The sequence below is a fragment of the Hyla sarda genome, assembly GCF_029499605.1.
Source record: "Hyla sarda isolate aHylSar1 chromosome 1 unlocalized genomic scaffold, aHylSar1.hap1 SUPER_1_unloc_12, whole genome shotgun sequence".
NCBI lineage: Eukaryota > Metazoa > Chordata > Amphibia > Anura > Hylidae > Hyla > Hyla sarda.
The window spans coordinates 160,026-178,337 of NW_026607573.1; positions in this window are offsets into that span (position 1 = coordinate 160,026).

An 18,312-nucleotide genomic window follows, 5' to 3' on the forward strand; every position below is an offset into this window, starting at 1 on the left:
CACCACATAGACCCTACGACTGTCCTATTGATTTGCTCCCTGGTACCACACCGCCCCGTGGCAGAATTTCATATAACAAGAACAACAGTAAGGTCCTCAATATATGATGTATAAAACAAGGTATGAGAGACCACCAATACAATCATAATCATAATACACATATCATAATACACATATCAGAGTGAGATACATCGTGCATATACGATTAGCTAATCTACGACCCTAATTGAGGTCGAACATCTGTCCGTCCACTGGGACAGAGTAGCTATACGGCTATTAGAAGCCCCACACCTCTTCGCTATCAATCCCTCCAACACGAGGTTACTATGCACCTCCGCCAGGATGGCAGGAAGACCCGGCACCCCAGTCGACTTCCACCTCCGAGCAATGTGAGCCCTCACAACTATCAGAATATGATATAAAATGGTCATATAATGCGGGGGAACTTGTTCTAGGGACAGAAATAGTAGTGCACTCTCTGGGCCCCATGGGAAGGGGCAATCCACTAGACTGTCCAATAACTTCTTAATTTCGGTCCAAAGAGGTGCAATTAACGGGCAAGTCCACCACACGTGTAGCAAGGTACCACTTTCCCGGTTACATCGCCAACATACTGGGGAGGTGGTAGGGTATATTTTAGCCAGACGAACCGGCGTGTAGTACCTTTCTTTGTTTTGCCGAATTGTACCTCGAACATTTTGCTTGGCTTGCCCTGGCTCCAGCGTCACACTCCTACCCTCGACTGGACCACTGGGGACATTAAGTCCTGGGGCGCCTCCTGCCACAAATGTTGCCTTAAGCCAGTACCAATCAGCCAAGTCCCCATCACTACTCCCTTGCTTGGCCTTCCTAAGGCCTACCAGGACTACACTGACGTCTTTAGTAAAAAGCAAGCAGAGGTCCTGCCACCACATAGACCCTACGACTGTCCTATTGATTTGCTCCCTGGTACCACACCGCCCCGTGGCAGAATTTATCCTCTCTCCGCTCCAGAGACCAAGGCCATGACTGAATACATTCAGGAAAATCTTAAGAGAGGTTTTATTAGGAAGTCTTCTTCACCCACCGGAGCGGGGTTCTTCTTCGTTGCCAAGAAGGATGGTTCACTACGCCCCTGCATAGACTATCGTGGCCTCAATAAATTTACTGTAAAGAACCGCTACCCTTTGCCTCTCATCTCTGAGCTCTTTGACCGTCTGCGCGGAGCAAGAGTTTTTACTAAGCTTGACCTCAGGGACGCCTATAATCTCATCAGAATTCGTGAAGGAGATGAGTGGAAAACCACTTTTAACACACGTGATGGCCACTTCGAATATCTTGTCATGCCATTTGGACTTTGCAATGCCCCTGCTGTCTTTAAAGACTTTGTCAACGAAATCTTTCGGGACTTACTGTATACCTTTGTAGTTGTCTACCTAGATGACATCCTAATTTTCTCTTCCAACCTTGAGGAACACCGGCTCCATGTCCGTCAAGTGCTCCAGCGCCTTTGTGTAAATTGTCTTTTTTTTTTTAAAAAAACTTTATTTATAAATTTTCATATAACAAGAACAACAGTAAGGTCCTCAATATATGATGTATAAAACAAGGTATGAGAGACCACCAATACAATCATAATCATAATACACATATCATAATACACATATCAGAGTGAGATACATCGTGCATATACGATTAGCTAATCTACGACCCTAATTGAGGTCGAACATCTGTCCGTCCACTGGGACAGAGTAGCTATACGGCTATTAGAAGCCCCACACCTCTTCGCTATCAATCCCTCCAACACGAGGTTACTATGCACCTCCGCCAGGATGGCAGGAAGACCCGGCACCCCAGTCGACTTCCACCTCCGAGCAATGTGAGCCCTCACAACTATCAGAATATGATATAAAATGGTCATATAATGCGGGGGAACTTGTTCTAGGGACAGAAATAGTAGTGCACTCTCTGGGCCCCATGGGAAGGGGCAATCCACTAGACTGTCCAATAACTTCTTAATTTCGGTCCAAAGAGGTGCAATTAACGGGCAAGTCCACCACACGTGTAGCAAGGTACCACTTTCCCGGTTACATCGCCAACATACTGGGGAGGTGGTAGGGTATATTTTAGCCAGACGAACCGGCGTGTAGTACCATCGATATAGGAGCTTCCTAGAAGCTTCGAAATGATTAACACATTTAGAATATTTTTTGTGCAAGTCAAAGACAAAGCTCCACTGCTCAGTCGTGAATCTGCGTGCCAGGTCCTCCTCCCATCTGGACTTAAACGTACTGTCCACTCCCCCCTCTTCCTCAGTCAAAGCTACATAAGCAAGGGAGATACCCCTAGTAGAGGAGTCCCTACACAGAAAATGATGTTCATACGCAGTGCGAGGCTGAGAGCTATCCCAAGGGAGGGATCTCAAAAAATGTCTAAGCCTCAAGTATTTGTAAAAGTCTTTCTGTGATATAGAGAATATGTGTACAATATCAGTGAAAGGCATTAACCCATTAGCATCGCTAAGCAGTGCCACCGTGAGGATGCCCGCATCTATCCAGGGCTTAAAATCTATATCTAGAATATAGTCTCCTATAGCAGCTAAAGGGATATCCTTCACTCTAGGTGGACAAAGACTTTTAATTCGCGCCACCCTACTCCACAACCTGATAGCAGCCGCAATAGTAGAGAAAGGAGAAGAGGGAGCAAAGGTAGGGTTAAAGCGCAATGCCCAGAGAAAGTTATTGAAATTAGAGACATTGAGGACAGCAGCTTCAATATCTACCCACAGGGGGGGAGCGTCCTGCCACCACCATTTTTTAAGCTGATCGAGTAGAACAGCGTGATAGTACATTTTAAGGTTCGGCACCCCCATACCCCCCTCATGCACAGGGCGATACAATATATTCGCACCAACCCTAGGATGCTTACCATCCCAAATAAATCGTAAGAGCATTCTCTGTAGTTGTGAGAGGAAGGAGGCGGGAACTATCATCGGCAGGCATCTAAAAAAATATAAAATTTTAGGGAGCAGCATCATCTTAGCAGTGGCAACACGTCCCGCCCATGAGACAGGGAGCTTGGAGAAGTGATCAATTTCTTTGGTAAGCAGGGACCTCAAAACAGCAAAATTAGAAGCAATTGTCTTATCAGGCAACGCAGTAAGGACTATGCCTAGGTAAGGAATCTGGTCAGTGACCCATTGAAAGGGATATTTAGCTTGTAGTACTCGCTGTTGCTCAGTGGGTATCTGCAATGGTAAGATACACGACTTTGTGGGGTTAATCTTATAAAAGCTAACTCGACCAAAGGCATCAATAATGTCCATAACTGGGCCTAAGGAGCTCAGGGGGTTGGAGAGACTAATGATAACATCGTCGGCGAACAAGCCAATCCTGTGGTCTACTTTACCTATTTGAATGCCCGCAATGTTTGGGGAGTCCCTGATGGATTGAGCAAACGGCTCCATAACTAAGGTAAATATAAGGGGGGATAGTGGGCACCCCTGTCTAGTCCCATTGCTAAGTGAGAAACTATTAGAAAGGGTACCCATCGTGTAAATTCTAGCAGATGGGAGCGTATATAGTGCCATAATGGCGGATTCCAAAGAGTGGGGAAAACCAAACTTACGCAGCACACTTCGCAAATATCCCCAGTGCACTCGATCGAACGCCTTCTCCGCATCAAGGGATAGCAAGAGAGAAGGCGTCCGATCAGAATGCGCTTTTGTAATGATGTCGAGAAAGCGTCTCGTACCATCCACCGTTTGACGACCCTTGACGAAGCCAACCTGGTCCCTGTGAATTAGGTCCGGCAAGACCCTATTCAACCTGGCAGCAAGAGCCAGGGCATACAATTTAATATCACTATTTAGGAGAGAGATTGGTCTGTAATTTAGGGTAGAGTCCAATGGCTTACCAGGTTTAGGTATGGTAATGACCAGAGCATCCAACATCTCCTTAGGGGGCACACCGTTCTCCTTAATATGGTTGAAGGCTCTGGCCAAGAAGGGAGCCACGGAGAGGCCAAATCTCTTATAAAATTCATTTGTAATACCATCAGGGCCAGGTGACTTCGAGGGCTTGAGGGAACGCACACATTCAAGAATTTCTTCTGAGGAGAAGGGAGAGCAAAGATCAGATGCTTGGTCCGCGGACAGAGAGGGGAGGGACATAGAGGACAGAAAAGAAGAGATAACTGCTTCATCAGGTTGTGGAGTAGCAATGTCATGCTGAAGATTGTACAATTTACTATAAAAATCTGCAAAACAATTGGCTATACTTTGAGGGTCAGTAACTATAGAACCATCAGAGTTAGTAAGGAAGGGGATTCTCCCCTTATCCTGACGTTTTTTAAGTTGTTTAGCCAGTATAGAGCCAGATCTATTACCCTGCCAATACCATGTCATTTTGAGCCTTCTCAGTGCCATCTCATAGCTGTGTAAGGAGAGGGAGTGTAGGGTAGCACTAACCTGAGAAATTTCTCCTACTAGTGATGGAGAGTACGAGATCTTATTACGCCTATGTAATTCCGCAAGGCGCTGCTGGAGTTCTAGTGTTTTGGTCTGGCGGAGCTTCCTGTCATAGGCTGTTTGGCTAATAAAATGGCCCCTAATTGTAGCCTTAAACGCACACCAAAGCATGGGGTCTGTAACATCATCAGTATCATTAATGCGGAAGTAGGCATCAACCGCCAACCTGGTTGCTTCAGAGTATTCAGGATTATGGAGTATTAGTGGGTTAAGTCTCCAAATATGGGTCGGGCGGGTGCTATGCGATTCTTTAATGGTTACGCTTATGGGGGAATGGTCCGACCATTCTATGGGCATAATTTGGGCCTCTGAAACCAATGATAGAAGAGAGTGGGAGGTAAGGGCGTAATCTATTCTGGTGTATATCTTATGTACATGAGAAAAGAAGGTGAAGTCCCTTTCCGTGGGGTGGGATATACGCCAAACATCATATAGGTCATTTTGGGACACACTAGTGAAGAAACCTGTGGGTTCTTTTTTCAAACTGGGCGAAGTAGAATCTACACTAGGCCACATGGTCATATTAAAATCTCCTAGCAGTAGGCAGTGTCCCTTTCTCAAGGACTCCAATTTGCGCAAGAATGCCCTGAGGAAGGTACACTGTTTCGCATTAGGCGCATATAAGGAGCCTAAGGTATATTGGACATTGTTTAGTAAGCACACAATAATTATAAAACGACCTCTATCATCTATCACAGAGTGTTGGACAGTAACCGTCAAGGTGTTCTTAAATGCAATCGCCACTCCCCCCTTTTTGTGAACAGCATGCGCTTGATAGATATGTGGGTATCTCTTATTTTGGAGTCTATGGGCATCTAGGGCTAATAAATGGGATTCTTGTATACAGAGGACATCGGCCGCCAGGCGTCTAGCCTCCTTCCACACCAGAGACCTTTTATACGGTGAGTTAAGACCTCGCACATTCATAGACACAACCTTAATAACCATATTTGAAGTATACATCAACGCAAAACAGAACCATTAGCACAGTAGACTGAAAAGGAGCAGGTACTCCCGTCGAAGAGGATACATCTACACTTAACAGCTCGCAAGAGGAGCCTCTCATATCCATTATCAGAGAAAGTGAGTGATGGAGGACCAACAGGACAGAAAACAAGTAAACAGAACGAACAACAAAGAACAAATAAATTGAGAAAGCAGTAGTAAAGACCATGTGGTAGGTCTTAATGGGGGTAGGAAAGTACATTCGACTGCAGTTAGGCCGAATGTTTAAACATTCAGGAAAAGTATCCAGAGCACTAAGAGGATAAGTAACCCAAAAGATGGGGAAGGATACCCCAGTTGCAAGCCAGTGAGACAAGTCGGACAGGCCCGTCTAAAGGCAGAGGAACAGTTCATGTCTTGATCTTTTTCTTGCGGTGGGAGACAACCTTCCATTCTTCAGCTATCTTTGCAGCCTGTGGTATGTCCAGGGACCTCTGAGCAGTTAGATCAACAGGCAAGTTCCATTCCGCACACAGTTGCAGAAGGGTCTCCGGGGAAGAGACCACATGTTTGGACCCTTTATTGGTGATAATCAATTTCACAGGGAATCCCCATTTATAAGGGATCCCTTTTTCTCTGAGAGCTTTAGTCCCTACACTGAACTCACGTCTCCTGGCTAGAGTGGCAGCAGAAAGATCCGTGAAAAGTTGGAGTCCCGAATAACCCTCTGGTAGGGAGGGTGAGGAGCGCGCCACCAACATCAATTGCTCCTTAATGTGGTAAAAGTGAAGGCGCAGAATCACATCCCTCGGTGTAGCAGCTGGTAGGGTTTTGGGCTTAGGAAGCCTGTGGACTCTGTCCATTAGCAGATCTAGGGTGGAAGCCTGAGGCAACAACAATGCAAAATAATCTGTTAGGAAGGTGTTGAGGTCCTCCGTTTTCACAGACTCCGGCACCCCTCTCACCCTTAAGTTGTTGCGGCGAGACCTGTCCTCCATATCAGCTATCTTAAGTTGAAGAGCGGCAACCTCATCCTCCAGGCCATTAGCTAAGTCCACTACTTCATTATGAGAAGAGGTGAGTTCCGCCATCTTGTTCTCAATGTGCGATGTGCGGTGACCAAGAGAGGAGATCTCATGCTGTATATTGGACACGGCTGCCTTAATGTCACCCTGAATGGAGGTATGTAGCTCAGCGAGAAGCCCCCTCATAATAGGTTCAGTTAGGGGCGCCGACGGAGAGCTCCCCTCAGGGCCTCCTGGGCCTCTAGTATGCAGTGTCCCCGCTCCCAGTGGCTTGGAGGAGATCGGGGAAAACGGTACCTGCGGGTCCTGCTGCACCGAGGGCGACCAGCCTGTCAGGAGAATCGGAGGAGTTGAAGGAGAAGCCTCCAGGGCGCAGCCCGTCTGAGAGGATGAAGACGTTGGTGAGGCACTTCCAGTAGCCGGAGACGCTGACCCGCACTGAGCCGCGCCATCTTGTGAGGCCTCTGCAGCAGGAAAGAACGCCGTGAGCTTCAATGGGCTCTTTTTCCCTCGCCTCCGGGTCATCATCAGGTGCCCCGATAGTTCAGGTACCGGTGGGCACAGTTGTTGTAGCGATATACTCAGGATCAATGCTGTGTAGCCGCTGTTAGGCCTGGGCTGCAGCGGAGCACAAGGTTTATGCGACCGCCGCCATGCACTGCAGGACACGCCCCCCCGTGTAAATTGTCTTTACGCCAAGTTAGAAAAATGCCTTTTTGAACGCAGTTGTCTTCCTTTCCTGGGATACCTGGTCTCTGTACAGGGTCTTCAAATGGATCCTGACAAGCTCTCCACGGTCTTGGATTGGCCACGCCCCTCTGGACTTCGTGCTATTCAGCGTTTCCTCGGATTCGCCAATTACTATCATCAGTTCATTTCCCACTTCTCCACCATCGTTGCTCCTATTGTGGCACTGAAAAAGAAAAACGCTAATACGAGGTCCTAGCCTTCCCAAGCGGATGAAGCTTTTACTCACCTTAAGGCCGCCTTCGCTTCTGCACCAGTTTTGTCTAGACCGGATCCACTGAAGCCTTTCTTCCTTGAGGTTGACGCCTCTTCAGTAGGAGCCGGGGCCGTCCTTCTTCAAAGAACCGCTAAGGGAAAAAACGTCACTTGCGTTTTTTTCTCTAAAACCTTTTCGTCTCCTGAAAAAAACTATTCTATAGGAGACCGTGAACTGTTGGCCATCAAGTTGGCACTTGAAGAGTGGAGACATCTCCTGGAAGGGTCCCTTCATCCTATCACTATCTATACAGATCATAAAAATCTGTCCTATCTCCAGCTCGCCCAGCGTTTAAATCCTCGCCAGGCCAGGTGGTCGTTGTTCTTTGCCCGCTTCAATTTTCAGATTAATTTTCGTCCTGCAAACAAGAATATCAGGGCAGATGCCTTATCACGATCCACCGATGCCTCCGAAGCCGAGACCCTTCCTCAGCACATCATACCTCCTGAGTGCCTGATCTCTTTTGCTCCTGCTTCTCTGGTGCCAGTTCCTCCAGGGAAAACGTATGTTCCTCCACGTCTTCGCCTCCAGACTCTCAAATGGGGTCATTCCTACAGTCTGGCTGGTCACGCCGGAATTAAAAAAATCTGTACAGTTAATTTCTAGACACTACTGGTGGTCCTCCCTGGAAAAAGATCTGACTGATTTTGTACGGGCCTGTACTGTATGTGCACGTGATAAAACTCCACGCCAGAAGCCTGCAGGGTTTCTCCACCCCCTGCCGATGCCTGAACAGCCATGGTCCCACATAGCCATGGACTTCATCACGGACCTTCCTTCATCTCATGGCAACTCCGTCATTTTGGTGGTCATTGATCGTTTTTCCACAATGGCTCATTTTGTCCCGCTTCCGGGCCTTCCTTCTGCGCCACAGTTGGCGAAGCAATTTTTTCTGCACATTTTTCATCTCCACGGGCTTCCCACGCATATTGTCTCTGATAGAGGCGTTCAATTTATTTAAAAATTTTGGTGAGCACTCTGCACTCATTTAATGATCAAACTGAATTTCTTGTCCGCCTATCACCCTCAATCCAATGGACAAGTGGAGAGAGTGAACCAAATTCTTGGTGACTACCTGCGACATTTTGTCTCCTCCCACCAAGATGATTGGGTTGACCTGCTGCCCTGGGCCGAATTCTCGTACAATTTCAAGAATTCTTTCTTTCTTTCAAGAGTCTTTCGCCAAATCACCATTCTTTGTAGTGAACGGCCGTCACCCGCTGCCCCCCCCTCCCCATTCCCACTTCATCTGGAGTTCCTGCAGTAGATGAGTTAACTCAGGACTTCTCATCTATCTGGAGAGAGACTCAAAAGTCGCTCTCACTGGCCTTGTCTCGCATGAAGAGACATGCGGATAAGAAGAGAAGAACTCCTCCTGTCTTTGCCCCTGGTGACAAAGTATGGCTCTCTGCCAAATACATTCGGTTCCGGGTCCCTAGCTACAAGCTGGGTCCTCGTTACCTCGGGCCTTTTAAGATCAAGAATCAAATAAATTCAGTTTCCTACAAGCTCCATCTTCCTTCTTGTCTTCACATTCCTAACTCTTTCCATGTTTCTCTTCTCAAACCTCTCATACTTAACCGTTATTCCCCCAAGGTCACCGCTCCTGCTCCTGTCACTGGGTCCTCTGATGTATTCTCTGTGAAAGAGATCCTCGCCTCCAAGGTCATCCGAGGTAAAAAAAAAAATTCTTGTTGATTGGGAGAATTGTGGCCCTGAAGAGAGGTCTTGGGAACCTGAAGCCAATATCTTGGACAATGAAGTCATTTATACATTTTTGAGTTCTAAAAAGAGGGGGAGACCCAATGAGGGTGTACTGTAACGCCGAGCGCTCCGGGTCCCGCTCTTCCCCCGGAACGCTCGCGGCGTTCATCTTCTGTTAGCAGCGCCCCGGTCAGACTCGCTGACCGGGAGCGCTGCTCTGAGTCCCCCGGCGGGGATGCGATCCGCGTGGCGGGACGTGCCTGCCCGCGGGTCTCATCCCGTTCTGCTTACCTGCCCCATCCTCCTTCTGTCCCTTCCCGGCGCACGCGGCCCCGCTCTCTAGGGCGCGCGCGCGCCGGCTCTCTGAAATTTAAAGGGCCAGTGCACCATTAATTGGTGCCTGGCCCAATCAAGTGCAATCACCTCCATTGCTATAAAAACCCACTTCCCCTTCCTGTCCTCGCCGGATCTTGTTTCCTTGTGCCCTGACCTTCTGCTACATCTGACCTCGCCTCTGTCTAGTCCTTGTGTACCGTGCCAGTCTCAGCTGCCAGAGAGGTCGAGTCGCTACTGAGGGACACGACCTGGTAGTTACCGCCGCAGCAAGTCCATCCACTTTGCGGAGGGCTCTGGTGAACACCAGTAACTACCACTAACCGATCCCCCAGTACGACCCGAGCCATCGCCTCTCTGGTCCAGAGGATCCACCTCCAGTGTCCTCACCAGCCGCCAGTCCGGACACTCATTCTACCCATTATGTTGAGGCATCCTGGGTTCTCCAGAACAGAGCCTCGGCCTCGCAGATTTGCAAGGCGGCTACCTGGTCGTCTTTGCACACTTTCTCGAGCTTCTACCGGGTTCATACCTTTGCATCGGCTGATGCTAATCTGGGTCGTAAAGTGTTGCAGGCAACAGTGGAACGGCCATCTGCCGAGCGCTCTGGGTCCCTGCTCCTCCCCGGAGCGCTCGTGGCGTTCACCTCCGTGCGATCCGCTGACCGGGAGCGCTGCACTACTATCTCCAGCGGGGATGCGACCCGCGTAGCGGGACGCGCCTGCCCGCGGCTCGCATCCCAGTCTCCTCACCTGCCCCGTCCTCCGTCCGCTCAATCCCGGCGCACGCGGCCCCGCTCCCTAGGGCGCGCGCGCCGGCTCTCTGAGATTTAAAGGGCCAGTGCACCATTGATTGGCGCCTGGCCCAATCAGTACCTGCACCTGTGTCCTCCTTATAAAAACCCACTTCCCCTTCCTGGTATCGCCGGATCTTGTTGCCTTGTGCCAGTGAAAGCGTTTTGTGTATGTTCCAAGCCTGTGTTCCAGACCTTCTGCTGTTGCCCCTGACTACTACCCTTGCTGCTTGCCCTGACCTTCTGCTACGTCCGACCTTGCTCTTGCCTTGTCCTTCTGTACTGCGCCAGTCTCAGCAGTCAGTGAGGTTGAGCCGCTACCGGTGGACACGACCTGGTTGCTACCGCCGCAGCAAGACCATCCCGCTTTGCGGCGGGCTCTGGTGAATACCAGTAGCAACTTAGAACCGGTCCACCGGTACGGTCCACGCCAATCCCTCACTGACACAGAGGATCCACCACCAGCCAGCCGAATCCTGACAGGGGTTGTCCAGGAATTGAAAAACTGAGCTTATTTCTTTAAAAAACAGCTCCCTCTCTGTCTCCAGGTTGGGTGTGGTATTACAACATGGCTCCATTCACTTCAATGGAACTGTGCTGCTGAACCGCACCCAACCTGGAGACAGACAGGGAGCGGTTTTGGAAAGAATAAGCTCTGTTTTTCGATTCCTGTATAACCCCTTTAACCTTTTATTTTCCAGACTTGTTCCCTGACATGTACTGTTCTGTTTGCACAGTGTAGGGAGTGTCTTTGTGGTTGTCAATCCATCTGTAAGGGTGGATAGGCAATAGGAAGGGACATGGGGACAGTTAGGGCGCACTAACTCTTCTTGACAGTGGGTAATACAATGTCCTGAGATCTATGAAAGTCTGTTGCCACTTTAGGGAAGAACGTTGGAGTAACTTTTATAATAATCCTGTCTTCTATAAATAAGGTTCCTCAATAGATAGTGCCCGAATCTCTCCTACATGCCTAGTAGAGGTCATAACTACTAATAAAACAGTCTTACAGGTTACGATTCTGATAGAAAAGTCTAGTAGAGCCTCAAATGGATGCTGGGTAAGGCTGTTAAAGGGGTACTCTGGCCTTTGACATCTTATCCCCTATCCAAAGGATAGAGGATAAGATGTCTGATCGCAGGGGTCCTGCCACTGGGACCCAAGCGATCTTGGTGCAGCCTCCACCAATCTATGACGGGTGCTGCTCCCGAGACGTGACATCAGAGCCACACCCCCTCGTGATGTCAAGCCACACCTCCTTTATTCATGTCTATGGGAGGGGGTGTGACGGCTGTCACGTCCCCTCCCATAGACATGAATGGAGGGGGTGTGGCATGACGTCACTCCTCAGTCCTGGGAGAAGCGCCGTTGGGACCCCCACGATCTCGGTGCAGCCCACAGCATTTTTTGCTGGGCACTGCCTCCAAGATGTGATGTCACGGCCACACCCCATCATGACATCACGCCATGCCCCTTCCATTCATGTCTATGGGAGGGGGCGTGACGCCTGTCACGCCCCCTCCCATAGACATGAATGGAGGGGGCGTGGTGTGACGTCACTTCTCAGTCCCGGGAGCAGCGCCGTTGGGACCCCACGATCTCGGTGCAGCCTACTGCATTTGTTGCTGGGCACTGCCTCCAAAACGTGATGTCACAGCCACACCCCTTTGTGAAATCATGCCACGCCCCCTCCATTCATGTCTATGGGAGGGGGTGTGACGGGTTTCACTCCCCCTCCCATAGACATGAATGGAAAGGACGTGGCGTGACGTCACTTCTCAGTCCCGGAGAGCAGCGCCGTTGGGACCCCCACGATCTCGGTGCAGCATTCAGCATTTTTTTCTGGGCACTGCCTCCGAGACGTGATGTCATGGCGTTATGCCCCCTCCCATAGACATGAATGGAGGGGGCGTGGCTTGATGTCACTTCTCAGTCTCGGGAGCAGCACTGGCAGGACCCCTACGATCAGATATTTTATCCCCTATCCAAAGGAGAGGAGAAAAGATGTCAAAGGCCGGAATGCTCCTTTAACACTAAATTCAAATTCCAAGGAGGGGAGAGGCTGGTAATTTGTGGCTTTAGTGTAGCAATAGCTCTAAAGAATCTTTTGACCCATTTATGATCAGCTTCACAGTTGTCAAAATATCAGCCTAAAGCCCCAGTGTGAACTTTTAACGAGAGTCCCTTCTCGGAAAGTCTACAATTTGGGAAATATCCGGAATGAGAGGATCTGGAGTAGAACCACACCAGGCGGTGAATTTTTTCCAATATTTCAAATAAATTGTAGAGGAGTCTTTTAAAAAAAACAACTTTTTAATAAGGTATTTATGTAACGGTCTTACTGTAATCAGCTGAGAAGTGGATCCGCTGTCGTGTGGGGACAATGAATGAACTGTACCAGGAAGCGGAGTCTAAGGTGCCGCTGGTTTTCACCAGAGCCCGAAAAGCGGGATGGACTTGCTGCGGCAGGCGGCACCCAGGTTGCTACCCCTTGCACGATCCGTCCATACAAGTTGCCCAGATAGAACTTGGCACAGAGAATGTCGTGTAGTCAGATGTAGCACGCGTCAGAGGGAAGGCAGCAAAGGAGCATAGTCGGGTCACAGGCACAAGGTCAGGAGGCAGGCAGCAAAAGAGCAAAGTCAGGTCACAAGCTGGAAGTCAGAAACACTAAATGGTACACTCACAGTAACGCTTTCTCTAGGGCACTAAGCACAAAGATCCGGCACCATGATAGGGAGGTGCTGGACTTATATAGAGTCTGCCCAGCAAGCGACCAATTATGGGCATACTAGCCCTTTAAATCTAACAACGCCGGCGCGTGCACACTGTGGCAGTGTGGGAAGGAAAGGGTGTATTTTCCTTGCTAACTCTGGAGAATGCTCCACCTGTGGCCTGATTAATGAGGTAACAGGAAGGGGAAGTGTGTTTAAAAGGAAAGGAAACAGAATAGTTGGGGCTCTCCCTGGGAAACAGCATGTTGCTGTAGGGGGAGACACTCGGGCCCTGTTGAGGAAGCACACAGCTGGAATCTGTGAGTGGCCCCAAGTGACAGTGTGAACAGTGAGTAAAACAGGTTGCAGGGGCACATGTTTTATGCTGGCTGAGGGTAGCTCACCAGTTAGTAGTCAGGGCATGCTGATATGTGTAGTCAGTGACCAGACGGTCTAGGACTTTGGTTTGTTCCTGAGTTAGATTTTGTTTTACCTGCAACCTGTGTAAATAAAGCTGGCGAGGTGCCAGACTTATATGCAGAACAGTTGTCTGGCGAGTTATTGCAAGGAAATGTGTCCCGTGGCGAGTGACCAGGACGATCCCAGAGCTAATCCCCAAGATGGAATGTCCCAACAGCCTAAAGAAAGGGGATGCGCGCGTCGGCGAAGCACAGAAGCAGGAAGGCCTGGGACAGCAGGAGGTGAGAGGATGCCCGGGACTCACATGTGCCGCAGACACTAGACGGGGGGCGCTCATGGCCAGAGTGTTGCCCCTAGCAAGGCCTGGGACACGCATGTGGGAACGTCCCACATTGCGAGTCCCGGGACCAGGCATGTCAGGGGAGAGGGAGCGCTCAAGGCAAGAATGAATGGCCGGAGAGCTGCCCCTAACTATTTATAACTCTTTTATAAAGACCATATTTCTTAGGCCAGGCTGTGACCTGGAGATCTCTTGATCCTTTTAGGAGGTCCTTGACCGAGAAGGTTTTCTTTTTGAGGAACGGAGAATCAGTTCTGTCCGAGATAGATGCTTTAGGAGACTGAATCAACCTCTCATTGGCCACATGGGGGCGATGACTATGATTTCGACCTTCTTTCTTCATCTGAATTTTCTAAAGCGCGGAGGAAATGCGTCCACTAGGCTGAAGTTCCACTCTTGCCGAAAAATATCTACTGTCTCTGGATTTTCTCTTGGGTTGAAGAAACTTTTGGGTTCTGTCTGTTTGCAAAAAGATCTATTTGGGGTTTACCCCGCAATCTTCACTAGAAAGTGAAATATCTGGGGGTTCATCTCACCTTCTCCTGGATCCATAAGAGGACAACTCAAGAAATCCACTTCTAAATTGTCCACCCCTCTCACCCAAGCGTTGGATTGTTCACCTGCTAATAGGGAACATTGCCTGGGCTTAGGGTGGGTTCACAATACGTATAAAACGGTTTTAGGTCCGGTCAGAAAACCGTATACGGGGCAAAAATGAGACAACCAGAGTCAGCGTTTGACTCCGGTTGGCTCATTGAAATGAATGGGGTTCGGGCCGGATCCGGCTGGGATACGGGAGCCCCGGTTTTCACCCCTCCCACCAGATACAGCACCAGTACACTACGTTTAATTGCCCACCAGAGAATTGCCCTCCTACCCCACCCCTCCCCCTTGATGGTCGATTCCTTAGAAGAATCCTTAGACATACCTTTGATTTCTTCAGCCTCCTTGCCGAACAGACAATGAACAGCCAGGCGGACCCATGGAACCCGAGACCGGCCAAACAATGAGACCCCCTGTCCATAGAGGGACCAAAGAGACAGCTCCACCAAGAAGGGTGACCAGTGCGGTATAAAGAGGAGGGAGACCACAGTGACCAACCTCCAATGTCTCAGCCCCAGCACAAACAAGACCGGAGCCACACCAGCCCAGGGACAGGAGGTAAGAACCTATCCATGTATGCTCCTTAGGAACAGAAAACACTGAGGGGTTGATGGGGAGGGGGCTTTTTAAAGGGGTATTATGGCTTTATATATCTTAACCCCTATGCCCTCCATTCATGTCTATGGGAGGGGGCTAGGGGTTAAGATGTATAAAGCCTGCATAATGTCCCAGCAGTGTCACCTCTCCAGTCATCACCAGACCCCTCCATTACTGTATAATGTCCCAGCAGTGTCACCTCTCCAGTCATCACCAGACCCCTCCATTACTGTATAATGTCCTATCAGGGTCACCTCTCTAATCATCACCAGACCCCTCCATTACTGTATGATGTCCCAGCAGTGTCACCTCTCTAATCATCACCAGACCCCTCCATTACTATATAATGTCCAGCAGTGTCACCTCTCCAGTCATCACCAGACCCCTCCATTACTGTATAATGTCCCAGCAGTGTCACCTCTCCAGTCATCACCAGACCCCTCCATTACTGTATAATGTCCCAGCAGTGTCAGCTCTCTAATCATCACCAGACCCCTCCATTACTGTATAATGTCCCAGCAGTGTCACCTCTCCAGTCATCACCAGACCCCTCCATTACTGTATAATGTCCCAGCAGAGTTACCTCTCCAGTCATCACCAGACCCCTCCATTACTGTATAATGTCCCAGCAGGGTCACCTCTCCAGTCATCACCAGACCCCTCCATTACTGTATAATGTCCCAGCAGTGTCACCTCTCCAGTCATCACCAGACCCCTCCATTACTGTATAATATCCCAGCAGAGTCACCTCTCCAGTCATCACCAGACCCCTCCATTACTGTATAATGTCCCAGCAGTGTCACCTCTCCAGTCATCACCAGACCCCTCCATTACTGTATAATGTCCCAGCAGTGTCACCTCTTCAGTCATCACCAGACCCCTCCATTACTGTATAATGTCCCAGCAGTGTCACCTCTCAGGTCATCAGAGGACCCCTCCATTACTGTATAATGTCCCAGCAGTGTCACTTCTCTAATCATTACCAGACCCCTCCATTACTGTATAATGTCCCAGCAGTGTCACCTCTCCAGTCATCACCAGACCCCTCAATTACTGTATAATGTCCCAGCAGTGTCACCTCTCCAGTCATCACCAGACCCCTCCATTACTGTATAATGTCCCAGCAGCGTCACCTCTCCAGCCATCACCAGACTCCTCCATTACTATATAATGATCCCAGCAGTGTCACCTCTCTAATCATCACCAGACCCCTCCATTACTGTATAATGTCCCAGCAGTGTCACCTCTCCAGTCATCACCAGACCCCTTCATTACTGTATAATGTCCCAGCAGTGTCACCTCTCCAGTCATCACCAGACCCCTCCATTACTGTATAATGTCCCAGCAGTGTCACCTCTCCAGTCATCACCAGACCCCTCCATTACTGTATAATGTCCCAGCAGTGTCACCTCTCCAGTCATCACCAGACCCCTCCATTACTGTATAATGTCCCAGCAGTGTCACCTCTCCAGTCATCACCAGACCCCTCCATTACTATATAATGTCCCAGCAGTGTCACCTCTCCAGTCATCACCAGACCCATCCATTACTGTATAATGTCCCAGCAGTGTCACCTCTCCAGTCATCACCAGATCCCTCCATTACTGTATAATGTCCCAGCAGTGTCACCACTCCAGTCATCACCAGACCCCTCCATTACTGTATAATGTCCCAGCAGTGTCACCTCTCCAGTCATCACCAGACCCCTCCATTACTGTATAATGTACCAGCAGTGTCACCTCTCAGGTCATCAGAGGACCCCTCCATTACTGTATAATGTCCCAGCAGTGTCACTTCTCTAATCATTACCAGACCCCTCCATTACTGTATAATGTCCCAGCAGTGTCACCTCTCCAGTCATCACCAGACCCCTCCATTACTGTATAATGTCCCAGCAGCGTCACCTCTCCAGTCATCACCAGACTCCTCCATTACTATATAATGATCCCAGCAGTGTCACCTCTCTAATCATCACCAGACCCCTCCATTACTGTATAATGTCCCAGCAGTGTCACCTCTCCAGTCATCACCAGACCCCTTCATTACTGTATAATGTCCCAGCAGTGTCACCTCTCCAGTCATCACCAGACCCCTCCATTACTGTATAATGTCCCAGCAGTGTCACCTCTCCAGTCATCACCAGACCCCTCCATTACTGTATAATGTCCCAGCAGTGTCACCTCTCCAGTCATCACCAGACCCCTCCATTACTGAATAATGTCCCAGCAGGGTCACCTCTCCAGTCATCACCAGACCCCTCCATTACTGTATAATGTCCAGCAGTGTCACCTCTCTAATCATCACCAGACCCCTCCATTACTGTATAATGTCCAGCAGTGTCACCTCTCCAGTCATCACCAAACCCCTCCATTACTGTATAATGTCCAGCAGTGTCACCTCTCTAATCATCACCAGACCCCTCCATTACTGTATAATGTCCCAGCAGTGTCACCTCTCCAGTCATCACCAGACCCCTCCATTACTGTATAATGTCCCAGCAGTGTCACCTCTCCAGTCATCACCAGACCCCTCCATTACTGTATAATGTCCCAGCAGTGTCACCTCTCTAATCATCACCAGACCCCTCCATTACTGTATAATGTCCCAGCAGTGTCACCTCTCTAATCATCACCAGACCCCTCCATTACTGTATAATATCCCAGCAGTGTCACCTCTCCAGTCATCACCAGACCCTCCATTACTGTATAATGTCCCAGCAGCGTCACCTCTCCAGTCATCACCAGACTCCTCCATTACTATATAATGTCCCAGCAGTGTCACCTCTCTAATCATCACCAGACCCCTCCATTACTGTATAATGTCCCAGCAGTGTCACCTCTCCAGTCATCACCAGACCCCTCCATTACTGTATAATGTCCCAGCAGTGTCACCTCTCCAGTCATCACCAGACCCCTCCATTACTGTACAATGTCCCAGCAGTGTCACCTCTCTAATCACCACCAGACCCCTCCATTACTGTATAATGTCCCAGCAGTGTCACCTCTCTAATCATCACCAGACCTCTCCATTACTGTATAATGTCCCAGCAGTGTCACCTCTCCAGTCATCACCAGACCCCTCCATTACTGTATAATGTCCCAGCAGCGTCACCTCTCCAGTCATCACCAGACTCCTCCATTACTATATAATGTCCCAGCAGTGTCACCTCTCTAATCATCACCAGACCCCTCCATTACTGTATAATGTCCCAGCAGTGTCACCTCTCCAGTAATCACCAGACCCCTCCATTACTGTATAATGTCCCAGCAGTGTCACCTCTCCAGTCATCACCAGACCCCTCCATTACTGTATAATGTCCCAGCAGTGT